At 42.3% G+C, this 13,644-nt stretch overlaps 1 protein-coding gene and 1 pseudogene across 3 annotated transcripts in view; both read left to right on the forward strand.

The window, feature by feature from the left end:
- Nucleotides 1-2,564: 2,564 nt before the first annotated feature.
- On the forward strand, nucleotides 2,565-11,043 carry LOC110535029 (TNF receptor-associated factor 2-like; annotated as a pseudogene).
- A 1,265-nt stretch (nucleotides 11,044-12,308) lies between these two features.
- LOC110535736 (PHD finger protein 19) overlaps nucleotides 12,309-13,644 on the forward strand; it is a 37,042-nt gene continuing 35,706 nt past the window's right edge. The window contains exon 1 of one of the 3 annotated variants that reach the window (XM_021620951.3): nucleotides 12,309-12,706. The gene's annotated coding sequence lies outside the window, so the exon portion shown is untranslated. The remainder of the gene's footprint in view (nucleotides 12,707-13,644) is intronic. The other 2 variants (XM_036935524.2, XM_021620952.3) reach the window with 2 other exon arrangements.

Below are 13,644 nucleotides of genomic sequence, written 5' to 3' on the forward strand. Positions count from 1 at the left end.
ATCAAAAATGAAACCGCTCTTAAAGAATTCCCCATTTCCCTGTATGTTTACATAAATGTGTGAATATCATTTCCCCTTTTCATTATTTGACTAATTTGCATAACACAGACACCAAGGTGATGTGTGAATGAGCATAAAGTGGGAAGGGCACTGCTCTAACATTGGGAGGCAAGATTCAATGTATTCCTACGGTAGGTACACAATCAAATAGAGGCTCTATAATAGTGGTGCTTCTAGTGTTATCCAAAGCATTCCCCTATACTCATTACTTCTGGCATTCGAGCACTTGTGTTCCTACGCAAAATACATGTAAATATTTTAGCTGGATAGAATAAATGATCCAGATAACACTGATTGAGTTACAGTTCATTCGTAAAGTATTCAGACCCATTCACTTTTCCCACAGTTTGTTACGTTACAGCCTTATTCTAAAATTTATGAAATAGTTTTTTCCCCTCATCAATCCACACACAATACCCTGTAATGACAAAGCAAGTCCGGGCTCTGGCTGGGCCACTCAAGGACATTCATAAACTTGTCCCGAAGCCACCCTTGCATTGTCTTGGCTGTGTGCTTAGGGTCGTTGTCCTGTTGGAAGGTGAACCTTCGCCCCAGTCTGAGGTCCTGAGCACTCTGAAGCAAGTTTTCATCAAGGATCTCTCTGTACTTTGCTCCGGTCATCTTTCTCTCGTTCCTGACTAGTCTCCCAGTCCCTGCTGCTGAAAAATAGGGATGGTGCCAGGTTTCCTCCAGATGTGACGCTTGGCATTCAGGCCAAAGAGTTCAATCTTGGTTTCATCAGACCAGAGTATTTTGTTTCTCATGGTCAGAGTCCTTTAGGTGCCTTTTGGCAAACTCAAAGCAGGCTGTTGTGCCTTTTACTGAGAAGTTGCTTCCGTCTGACCAATCTACCATAAAGGCCTGCCTGACTGGTGGAGTGCTGCAGAGATGTTGTCCTTCTGGAAGGTTCTCCCATCTCCACTGAGGAACTCTGGAGCTCTGTCAGAGTGACCATCTGGTTCTTGGTCACCTCCATGACCAAGGCCCCCCCCCAGATTGCTGAGTTTGGCTGGGCGGCCAGCTCTAGGAAGAGTCTTGGTGTTTCCAAAATTCTTCAATTTAAGACTAATGGAGGCCACTGTGTTTTTGGGGACCTTCAATGCAGCAGAAATGTTTTGGTACCCTTCCCCAGATCTGCCTTCGACTCAAGGCATGGTTTTTGCTTTGACATGCACTGTCAACTGTGGGACCTTAAATAGACAGCCTTTCCAAATATTGTCCAATCAATTGAATTTACCACAGGTGGACTCTAATCAAGTTGTAGAAACATCTCAAGGATGATCAATGGAAACAGGATCCACCAGAGCTCAATTTCGAGTCTTATAGCAAAGGTTCTGAATACTTCTGTAAATACGTTATTTCTGTTTTTTATTTGTAATACATTTGCAAACATTTATAAAAAAATGTTTTTGCTTTGTTATGATGTGGTATTGTGTGTAGATTGATGAGGAAAATGTATTATTTAATCAATTTTAGAAAAAGGCTGTAAAGTAACAAAATGTAGAAAAAGTCAAGGGGTCTGAATATTTTCCGAATGCACTGTATTGCATACTATTTAGCTCCCCAAAACAGGAGACATGATCAGAGCCTGTATTTGGATTTTAGCAGAAAGGTCATACAATTGAACTCACCAGAGAATTGCAGTAACCTGAACTTTTTCATTGCTCTGGTGAGGTTATATAAGGTTTAAGAAAGAAATCGAATGTGAAAAGATGCTAGAATGTCTGTAGAGTTGACAACATGCCACGTGTTGATATTTGTCCAACGTGAATTAGTCCATTGCTGAGGCCCTGAGACCATAGAAAGAGAACGGCTAGAACGGACATTCCCATTCAAGTCAATATTGTATTTGTATGGCTGAGACGTGTCTCACCAATACATCATTCTAGTGATAAGTGATATGTTATGTAAGCAGGTAACATATAACCAATACTTAATTATTGTGATAAGTGATATGCTATGTCAGTAGGTAACATATAACTAATACATCAGCATACGTGACAACTAGATTGGTAAAAAAAGCAGTATTTCAACTTATTCTAATGAGACCATGTTGGTCAGCATGTGGTTCTATAAGGGCACAAGGCGAGACCCAGATTCAGACACGGGAGGCAAATGGTTTGAGTCTTGATATTTATTGAACAATCCAAAAGGGGTAGGCAAGATAATGGTCGTGGACAGGCAAAAGGTCAAAATCAGTTCAGAGTCCAGGAGGTACAGAGTGGCAGGCAGGCTCAAGGTCAGGGCAGGCAGAATGTTCAGGTAGGTGGGTATGGAGTCCAGAAAACAGGCAAGAGTCAAAAACCGGGAGGACTAGCAAACGAGAATAGAAGCAGGAGTACAGGAAAACCGCTGGTTGACTTGAGAAACATACAAGACGAACTGGCACAGAGAGACAGGAAACAGGGATATATACACCAGGGATAATAAGCGACACCTGGATGGGGTGGAGACAATCACAAGACAGGGGAAACAGATCAGGGTGTGACAGGTTCAGCATCAGAATGGGGTTCAGCATCAGAATGGGGTTCAACATCAGCTCCTCCAAACATTCTAGGCAGAAGAGACACCCCATAACCGTCTGACTTGTTTAATTAGGATTTTGGTTTGTTGTGCTAAAATAATAGGCCTTGAATATATTCATATCAATATCAGTTGGAAAAGTCTATTTTCAGGAGAGATGACTCCTATGTCTTGATTAAATTGGGTTAATTGGCCACAGCGAATACTCTGAGCATCAGAGTGGAATGGAAACTAAGCTTGTTAAACAGTAACTCAAATGTTTTACTTTATATTTACGTTCATCTTCCCTTGTATGCTCACAAAGCAAAGGCTTGACTGTCTCTGACTGTTACTTACACAGTGGGTTCATTATTGGTTGTCAGTTTTAAGAAGCTACTGTTGTATTGAATGATTCATTGTTATTATGAGGATTAAAGAGATAAAATGGCTTTGTGTGTTTGTTTCTTTTGAGCGGTAGAGACACAGCAGAGCTTAAAAGTTCCACTTCAAGGTATATCAACTAACAACAATGACAGCCAGAGAACGTTGTCATTTAAACCAGTTTAGCACTGAAGATTGCACCGGTGTGATATGTAGAAATCAAATAAAACACATTTTCCCTCTGAGGAAAATGTAACATGGTGGGACTGAATTAAGGACTGAATTAGTAATTGAAGTACTGAAAGTTGATCTTAATTCTCCTATGTGTTACTGCAGTTATTCAGTGATGCTTCCATCAATGAGGAGATCTTGGAGTTGAAAATGTATTGTGCCAACCAAGGGTGCTCCTGGAGGAGTATTCTCAAGGACTTTGAGGTATTGACACTGTTTTACACATTTGAATGATACAACAAAAAAATGATTTTTATCACCATGTGACCATTGTAATACCTACCCACTGTAATTAGATCAGGGTCAGCCCCCAATTTTTCACTAAAACAAAAGTCCTGTTGAAGAAAACCTTCAGACAATTTAAGAACAAAATATTTTAAAGTGGTACGAAAATAATGAATACATTTTAGAACTAATGAGGACAATTGCCCCTGATGGTTGATATTGACTTTGCGCTGCTATCAAGATGTTTATCCTCCAAGTGGATTGATTCCCTGAAATGTTGTGCTGAGCTTGGGTTAGTTTATTGTGATTTCTGAATTGTCTTGAATCCTCTTTCAGGAGCACCAGGAGCAGTGTGAGTGTGCCCTGATCCCCTGCAACATTGGCTGTGGTCACATGGTGCTGTAAAAGGCCTTGGCCTGTCACCTGGAGAAGGCCTGTCCAAACAACATGTCAGTGTTCCCCACATGCTGCCGCTCTATGTGCCCCTCAGAGCTACAGGTAAGACAGGCCCAAATAATTAACTTCCAGCCGTGCACTCAGTAGCTGTCAAACTAACCATCTCGTCTAAGTTGCAAATCCTGCCACTGACAATCTTGCTGAGATTCTCAAATGTTCAGCCCTGATATGAAGTGTTTTTACTCCTGGAAATAAATAGCCAATGTATGGTTTCCTGTGGTTTTTATACTGCAGGGGCTACAGTCGCTGGGAATTGTACAAAATAAGTTAGAATTGGTCTCTAGTGGAAAACCTTGTTGGGGACGAGGTCAGTGTGACATTGGTTGGGTCCCCACAGCGCAGCTCAAGCAGTAGTGTCTCCAATGTTTACTGCTGCCCCATATTCCCTTTCACCACTGATCTGGGAAGGGCAGTGGGCTGCCGAGAGCTTTGGACCACAGCGAAAGGGAGCAGAAAGCCACAGAACTTTAGACTCGAGAAAGGTTAGGTTAACCATTAGGGGGAAGGGCATCATGATTCGGGAAGAAATGTATCAAATGTATTGTAAGAAGCAATTGCAAAAGCATTCTGTGTGTAGACTACTGACTACACTAAAATAGTAATACTGTACTCCTTAAGTTGTCCAGTCTCTTGACAACAAGGTAGATGAAATTCGAGCAAGGGTTTCCTTCCAGAGAGACATCAGAGATTGTAACATCCTGTTTCACAGAAATATGGCTCACTCGGGATAGGTTATCAGAGTCGGTATAGCCACCTGTTTTTTTCACGCATCGCGCCGACAGAAACAAACATCTTTCTGGTAAGAAGAAGGGCGGGTGTGTATGCCTTACTATTAACGAGTCGTGGTGTGATCATAACAACTTACAGGAACTCAAGTCCTTTTGTTCACCTGACCTAGAATTTCTTACGATCAAATGCCGACCGCATTATCTACCAAGAGAATTCTCTTCGATTATAATCACAGCCGTGTATATCCCCCCCCCCCCCCACCCCCCCAAGCAGACACCTCGAAGGCCCTGAAAGAACTTCATCGGACTCTATGTAAACTGGAAACCACATATCCTGAGGCTGCATTTATTGTAGCTGAGGATTTTAACAAAGCTAATCTGAAAACAAGGCTCCCTAAATTTTATCAGCATATCGAATGCGCGACCAGCGCTGGCAGCATTCTGGATCATTGCTACTCTAACTTCCGCGACGCATACAAAGCCCTCCCCCGCCCTCCTTTCATCAAATCTGACCATGACTCCATTTTGTTGCTCCCAGCCCATAGACAGAAACTAAAACAGGAAATGCCCGTGCTCAGGTCTGTTCAACGCTGGTCCGACCAATCGGATTCCACGCTTCAAGATTGCTTCGATCACGTGGACTGGTTTATGTTCCGGATAGCCTCAGACAACAACATTGATGTATACTCTGATTCGGTGAGCAAGTTTATTAGCAAGTACATAGGTGATGCTGTACCCACGGTGACTATTAAAACCTTCCCGAACCAGAAACCGTGGATTGATGGCAGCATTCGCGCAAAACTGAAAGCGCGAACCACTGCTTTTAATCATGGCAAGGTGACCGAAAACATGACCGAATACAAACAGTGTAGCTATTCCCTTCACAAGGCAATTAAACAAGCTAAGCGTCAGTATAGAGACAAAGTAGAATCGCAATTCAATGGCCCAGACACGAGACGTATGTGGCAGGGTCTACAGACAATCACGGATTATAAAAAGAAAACCAGTCCCATCGCGGACACTGATGTCTTGCTCCCAGTCAAACTAAACAACTTCTTTGCTCGCTTTGAGGACAATACAGTGCACTGACACGGCCCTCTACCAAAACCTGCGGGCTCTCCTTCACCGCAGCCAACATGAGTAAAACATTTAAATGCGTTAACCCTCGCAAGGCTGCCGGCCCAGACAGCATCCCTAGCCGCATCCTCAAAGCATGCACAGACCAGCTGTCTGGTGAGTTTACGGACATATTCAATCAATCCCTATCCCAGTCTGCTATTCCCAAATGCTTCAAGAGGGCCACCATTGTTCCTGTTCCCAAGAACGCTAAGATAACTGAGCTAAACAACTCTCGCCCCCGTAGCACTCACTTTCGTCATCATGAAATGCTTTGAGAGACTAGTCAAGATCATATTACCTCCACCCTACCTGACACCCTAGACCCACTCCAATTTGCTTACTTCCCCAATAGGTCCACAGATGATGCAATCGCCATCACACTTCACACTGCCGTAACACATCTGGACAAGAGGAATACCTATTTGAGAATGCTGTTCATTGATTACAGCTCAGCATTTAACACCATAGTACCCTCCAAACTCGTCATTAAGCTCGAGACCCTGTATCTCGACCCCGCCCTGTGTAATTGGGTCCTGGACTTTCTGACAGGCCTCCCCCAGGTGGTGAAGGTAGGAAACAACATCTCCACCCAACTGATCATCAATACTGGGGCCCCACAAGGGTGCGTTCTCAGCCCTGTCCTGTACTCCCTGTTCACCCATGACTGTGTGGTCATGCACGCCTCCAACTCAATCATCAAGTTTGCAGACGGCACTACAGTGGTAGGCTTGATTACCAACAACGACGAGACGGCCTACAAGGAGGAGGTGAGGGCCCTCGGAGTGTGGTGTCAGGAAAATAACCTCACACTCAACGTCAACAAAACAAAGGAGATGATTGTGGACTTCAGGAAACAGCAGAGGGAGCACCCCCCTATCCACATCGACGGGACAGTAGTAGAGAAGATGGAATGTTTTAAGTTCTTCGGCGTACACATCATAGACAAACTGAAATGGTCCACCCACACAGACAGCGTGGTGATGAAGGTGCAACAGCGCCTCTTCAACCTCATGAGGTTGAAGAAATTTGGCTTGTCACCGAAAACACTCACAAACTTTTACAGATGCACAATCGAGAGGATCCTGTCAGGCTGTATCACTGCCTGGTATGGCAACTGCTCCGCCCACAACCGTAAGGCTCTCCAGAGGGAAGTGTGGTCCGCACAACGCATCACCGGGGGCAAACTACCTGTCCTCCAGGACACCTACACCACCCGATGTCACAGGAAGGCCAAAAAGATCATCAAGGACAACAACCACCCGAGCCACTGCCTGTTCACCCCGCTATCATCCAGAATGCGAGGTCAGTACAGGTGCATCAAAGCTGGGCCCGAGAGTCTGAAAAACAGGTTCTATCTCAAGGCCATCAGACTGTTAAACAGCCATAACTAACATTGAGTGGCTGCTGACTCAAACCTCTAGCCACTTTAATATTTGGAAAATTGAATGTAATAAATGTATCACTAGTCACTGGAAACAATGCCACTTTATATAATGTTTACATACCCTACATTACTCATCTCATATGTATATACTGTACTCTATACCATTTACTGCATCTTGCCTATGCCGCACAGCCATCGCTCATCCAATATGTACATATTCTTATTCATTCCTTTACACAAGGTAGTTGTTGTGAAATTGTTCGATTACTTGTTAATGTAGTGTCTATCAAATCCAATGATGTTATTTGTTGTATAGCTACTGTTCGTTTTTGTGTAACACTTTTTGTTGTTGTTGCATGATGTGTTAATTGTCAAAATTGTCTTGATTCTACAGAAAAATCCTCTTCCAAGTTCCAAAATGCAAGACTCTGTGTTTTCTCTGAAATTCGTTGCCCATTTAAGCCAATCTAATAATTCCAATATTGCATTACAGTAAAATGATTGAATTAGAAGAAATGGGGCATCAAATACAAAGAACGTGTGGCATATTATAAAGCTTTTGCTGTACAGTTATTGACGTTTTTGTCTTTCAATCCCATGTATCTTAGGGGACCGTAGAGAAGGTGAGAGGCCATGAGACCAGCAGCCACGTCAGCCACCTTCAGCTCCTGCTGCGTGCCACCACCACCAACAGCAGTGACCTGCAGTTCGCCCCACAGGTAGCCCAGTTCTCCTTGCCTGGTGCAGCAGCTATGGTTGAGCCGCTGCCCCAGCTCAGAGAGGCTTTGTCTGACTTGAAAATCCACTAGGACATGGGGCTGTCAGGGGGAGCTGGAGGCGGATGGAAGGGACAGATGGGATAGCTCAGCAGCTGAACAGTCTGTGAAATGATGACCAGGTGACCATCCTCATGGACATAAGGCTGCAGATAGACACACTGCAGCAGAGGGTCCAGATATCGGAGAACATCATCTCTGTCCTCAACAGGGAGGTAGGTGGAAAAGACCCAGCTGAGAGTGGAGGCTTTGGAGAGGGAGAACCAGAGCAGCCAGAACATGATTCACCAATTAGAAATAAAGGTACATTATATTGTGAGTCGTTGGACCAGTTATATGACCTCATGCTGTTTCATTCCAGGGCATGCCGTGAACTTTAAAAAAAAAGTTGAATTATACTTCTTAAAGGTCCAATGCAACCATTTAAAAAAAATCTCAATATCAAATAATTTCTGGAAAACAATTAAGTACCTTACTGTGATTGTTGTCAATTAAAATGGTCAAAAATAAACAAAAAATGGTTCTTAGCAAAGAGCAATTTCTCAATAAATACTTTTTGCTAGGACTGTCTCGGAGTGGTCTGAGGGGGAGGGGAAAACTGAAAACTAGCTGTTATTGACAGAGGTTTGGAACCCTCTTTCTTACTGGTCTATTTGTTACATCTTCTCCTGCCACGCCCTCTACTTCTCATCCTGTGTCTCCATAACCTGCTGCCACTCCCCCATTGATCTCTCCCTCCCTCCCTCTCTCTCTGTGTGAGTGGAGACAGGTGTGCTGGAGGCAGAGCAGATCCCCACCAGCTGCAACCTGTTCCATATTCAAGAACTCTACAAATACTCAGCCCTGCCACTTCCACGCTGCCAGATCATAGCCTCTGCTCAGTCAGTCTGCGGTTCAAGCCTGTTCCTGCATAGATCTTGGTATCCTGTTGAGCCTAGTTTTCCCTAGCCTGACGCTCCTTTTCTCTCCGCTACAGTTCCGCCCGCTCTGACTCTGGTCGCTGTCTCCAGTCCCTCATCTCGTCAGTCCTGCCCCCCCCCCCCCCCCCCTGGCTCTACTGCTTTCTTGGATTCCCCTCCGGACCTGCTTACCCTGCTCCTACTGCTTTTCAATAAAAACCTTGCCCCTGTCTCTGAGTCTGAGTCTGCACTTGGGTACACCTACTCCACCACACGTTTCACTAACTAATTTACCACCTGATGTCACCAGGCAGGCCAAAACTCTATCCCACCAAAACAGTCTTTTCAAACAGCTCTTACACTAAAGGCACTATCATAATTTGCACAGTATTTTTCCAACCTCATAGTGTGGAAATATATATAAAACACAGGAAATATATTTTTTGACTGCTCTGGGCCTTAGAAGTGCATGCGTGAACTATCCTCCCAAATTACAGTAAGTAACTTTTCTGATGCTCCTAATTTGCAGTGGTGGAATTGTAGCCTTACAATTGCTCTATACACTCGCTGGTCTGGCTGAACATTGAGGGGGAAGGGAGAGCATCAAATGTCACATCTTGGTTGGAAAAATGGACTGTTGACAAGAATGTATTTCACTTTCCTGAAAAATATCCATTTATATCCCGCTTCTGCAAACGTTCCTCTCCTACTCTTAAAGTAGAGAGCCTCTTCTCATGTAACAGTGCATAGAATGACCCCTAACCCCCCCCCCCCCACACACACACACACACAAAATGAAACAGATTTTACCAGGGTCTCTCTGCTTTTTTCACTGGCTGTTGAAATGTCAGCTTAATTAACAGAAAAGTGCGATGTCATTTTATATTTTAAAATGTCATCTTGAATCACTGTTCTAATTTCTCTCAAATCCAAAAACAAAACGTTATTGAACAGTAAACAAAACGAAGCAGTGATTGTATATTTTCAAAACAAACATATCTCAGACAGTCAGCTGAAATTGAAAGGTCCTAAACATAATATTTAGTTATGTGTTATCTGACCAGGATAATGGGGGTGATTCAGCTACACTGCAATGTCAAGACCTGCGACAACAATACCATTTCAGAAAGCTCGGCGAGAACAAATTATAGAGGGGACCAAATAGATGTATCTGACAACAGACATCAACAGTTTTCTGCGTGATGTCTGTTGTTTGTATCAGCCTACTTTATTGTGGAGAATGTTGATATTTGTAACCTAACTATGCCTTCTTAAGAAGATGAAATCTGTTTCATTGTGTGGGGAGGGGGGATAGGGGTTATTCTATGAGCATGAGAAGAGGCTCTCTACTATAAGAGTAGGAGAGGAACGTTTGCGGAAGCGGGATATAAATGGATATTTTTCAGGAAGGCGAAATTCATTCTTGTCAACCGTCCATTTTTCCAACCAAGATGTGACATTTGATGCTCTCCCTTCCCCCTCAATGTTCAGCCAGACCAGCATTTTATTATTCTCATTTTCTTCAAGAATAGTGGGTGTGTGCAGCAATACTAAGGCTACAATTCCACCACTGCAAATTAGGAGCATCAGAAAAGTTACTTTCTTGATTGTATTAGCCTACCTTTCTGTAATTTGGGAAGATAGTTGACGCATGCACTTCTTAATTGCCCCTGTGGGGATTAATAAAGTTGAATTGAATTGGTTGTTGCCCTGTAGGTGACAGAGCAGCAGCACAGACTGGCCAGGAAAGATCTTGTCATCAGCTCCCTGATAGAAAGCCTCTGTGCCCACCAGGAGGTCTCCTATGACGGTAATTTCATCTGAAGGCTGTCTGACCTTAGCTACAAAATGAAGGAGGCCATCTCTGGCCATTGGAATAGGCCTAACCTGTACTCTCCTGGTACAGTATTCTTTCAATTTCACCTAAAACAGAAAAACCAGTGGTGTAAGACAGTCAATTCACAGGGACAGTCTTCTATGCACATGGAATAAAATAGGCCTTCATTAGAGAGTGCTTAATTTGAACAAAATAGTTTTTTATGTACCACCTTTGAAACACTACACAGACAGACAAGTTCCCTCTGATATTAACATTTGTGTCCACTGAAACACTGGCACAAGTTTGAATCCGCGTTTTTTTGTGTTCTCTGCTTCCTCTAGCATTCTACACATCCAGGTACGGATTCAAGGTGCGCATGAGGCTGTATCTGAATGGTGACGGGGTGGGAAAAGGCACTCATATCTCTCTGGCCATTCAAGCACTCTCTATAATACCTGTGTAACAGACATCATAGATTGTTTGTTTGTTTATTTAGAGGGCTGAGGTTTTCAACTGAAATGTTAGTTGAGATACGTATTTCCTGAATGTCAAAAAACAAACAAACAACAAAATCTCCTCATGAGTCATTACAGTTCTAGTTCTCATCTCTTTCCCTCTGCATCATTAAGGTAAGTAAGCATTGCGTCAACCATCTTGTGTGGTATGTCTGTTACACCGATTAAACATGAACATGTCTGTCTCCTTTCCAGGTCACTTTCTTTTTGCTTGATCATAATCACTGAGAACATGTGATTGACGCCTTGTTTTATGCATAGATATGTCCACAACATGAGCCCGTGGTAGGTAGGTAGGTAGGTAGGTAGATAGGTAGGTAGGTAGGTAGGTAGGGGGGAGGAATAGGAATGGGTCGTACCTACTAAGAAGGGGGGGGGGGGGGGTGATGGGAGATGGGACAGATACTGTAAGCCAATTATCAACTTTTCATTTTATTAACTTGGTGTTTTGGTGTTTTTTCCATGTTTTTTTTGTACTGTTTTTCGATTATTTTTCTATGTACTTCTTGAATATAATTTCCTGTCTTTGATTTGAACCCCTCCCAGGAAAAAAAATACAAAAAGTTGGTAAAAAAATATATATCCACAGGCTAATTACAATGTGCTCGATTAGTTGCATTTAGATTGCTTAAAACTTCACCATTTAAGATCTTTTTAAAAGTCTTACAAGAGTGTAGTAGTACTTACAAGTTATATATATCAGCAATTATATAGCAGAACTGATTTTTAGAAAGCATAGAATTGGCCAAATAATTGTCCCCTCAACTCATCTGCTAAATGACATTTCAGTTGATCCCTGACATTTCCTCTCAGCATAGAGGCATTAGAAAAATCATCATGAACAGACAGCAGCACAGTGGAAGTAAACAGAGATCTCATGTTTTTTTATTTGCTTGAGAGTAAGCTCAAATAAACAGAGCAGAATCCGCAATCTTACGTCAGTGCTAGTATAGCAATCCTAGGATTCTCAAGGAATTTGATTTGAAAACCTCTCAAATGACTTCTCCAAACATGTTATTTGTTTAATGTTGTGTGTTATTTATTACGTTCAAAAAAAGGTATACATTTAATCATGCAACAGTAATGTTAAATACATGTTGCAGGCATTTCAAAATCATAATTCTTTACAAAAATATATTATTAGTCTTATGGTGATGATGGTGGTGGTGGTGGTGGTGGTGGTGATGATGATGAATAGGGTAGTAAAGCCTAGTGGTAGTACAGTGTTGCGTAATCAGTAGTAGTGGTAGATCATTGATAATAACAAATAGTGCGTGAAAATATATGTGATTAAAGGAAAAAAAATACATGTAGAGATTTGAAAAACGTAAGGGGCTCATTTGAAGAAAACAAATGCTGTTCCTCCGCATCTTGTGAGGAAATATTGAACTTCCTGTATGGTGATGATGTGTTTATGTTAATCACATAGCTAAGGCAAAAACCTAAATGATTCGCGGGAAAAAGTAAAAAATGGCGACTAGCAGAGTTTGAACTTTAGCGCCTGTACACATATTTGCAAGAAGAGACAACTCCTCGCTAATGGAACGTTACTCAACAGCAACAACAATATTTCGAGTTTTATCGAACCTGGGTTGGAAGTTTATCAAGGGGGTAAGAAGTCTGGATACATTAGAGTTAAATTTGATGTGTTTTTGTTGTTGTATCTCCTAGTTTTTATGTCTCAAACTAGTATTTTATGTAACGTGCTCAATCTCATATGTCGGTTATTCATTATAGATTACATTTAGCTAGCAAGCTAAAATATATGTTCCTAATGCATATGCGATACACTATACCCAGGGCCAAGCAACAGATACGTTTCATTGCATTGACAGTTGCAGCACAGTTTAGCAGGCTAACTTCACTAGCAGCTACTTTATCAGTTACCAAGCTAGTTATATTCAATATTGCTACTATAGTTAGCTACATTTGATAGATAGCATTTTAGACTAGCCAGCAACGTTTTGTGACTCTAGAAGACATCCTGTTGAGATGCAAAAGTGTCTGATCAGATTTGCAGAAGAAAATACTTTAAACAGCTTGAGCTGGCGATATGCTCATCATCTTATTGATGTACGTTAACTTAGCCAATCAACCAGTCTATTATCAGTTTGATATAAGTTACATTCGAGAGTTGCTATAGTTTGATAGCCTACTAACTACTACAAGTTTGTAAGCCATGTTACTTTTTAATGCTGTGCACGATTGTTTGGCTCGAGCAAGTGCGGCAATCTGCGACTGCTTTGACAAGTCCAACTCAAATGTGCAGGCTGGTTGTAGTTAGCTGATGAGTCAAACCTGTAGGCTGTGCTGCGATCTACACGCAGGAGAAAATTGAGTCATCAGACATCAGCCTCAGAACAGGGGAGGGGTGTTAAAACAACAATGTTGAAGGGCTGGAATTCATGATAGCATGGGCATATGTCGTAAATATGTTTTTGTAGGCTTTGTATGACACAGTAATAATACATACATGTGATCAACAACCCCAAAATTACAGGACAATGTTCAACCACCACTAAACCTCCATAACGTTGTGATCAGGAGGA

The sequence above is a fragment of the Oncorhynchus mykiss genome, chromosome 11 (assembly GCF_057628025.1).
Source record: "Oncorhynchus mykiss isolate SJ-2025 chromosome 11, ASM5762802v1, whole genome shotgun sequence".
NCBI classification, from domain to species: Eukaryota; Metazoa; Chordata; class Actinopteri; order Salmoniformes; family Salmonidae; genus Oncorhynchus; species Oncorhynchus mykiss.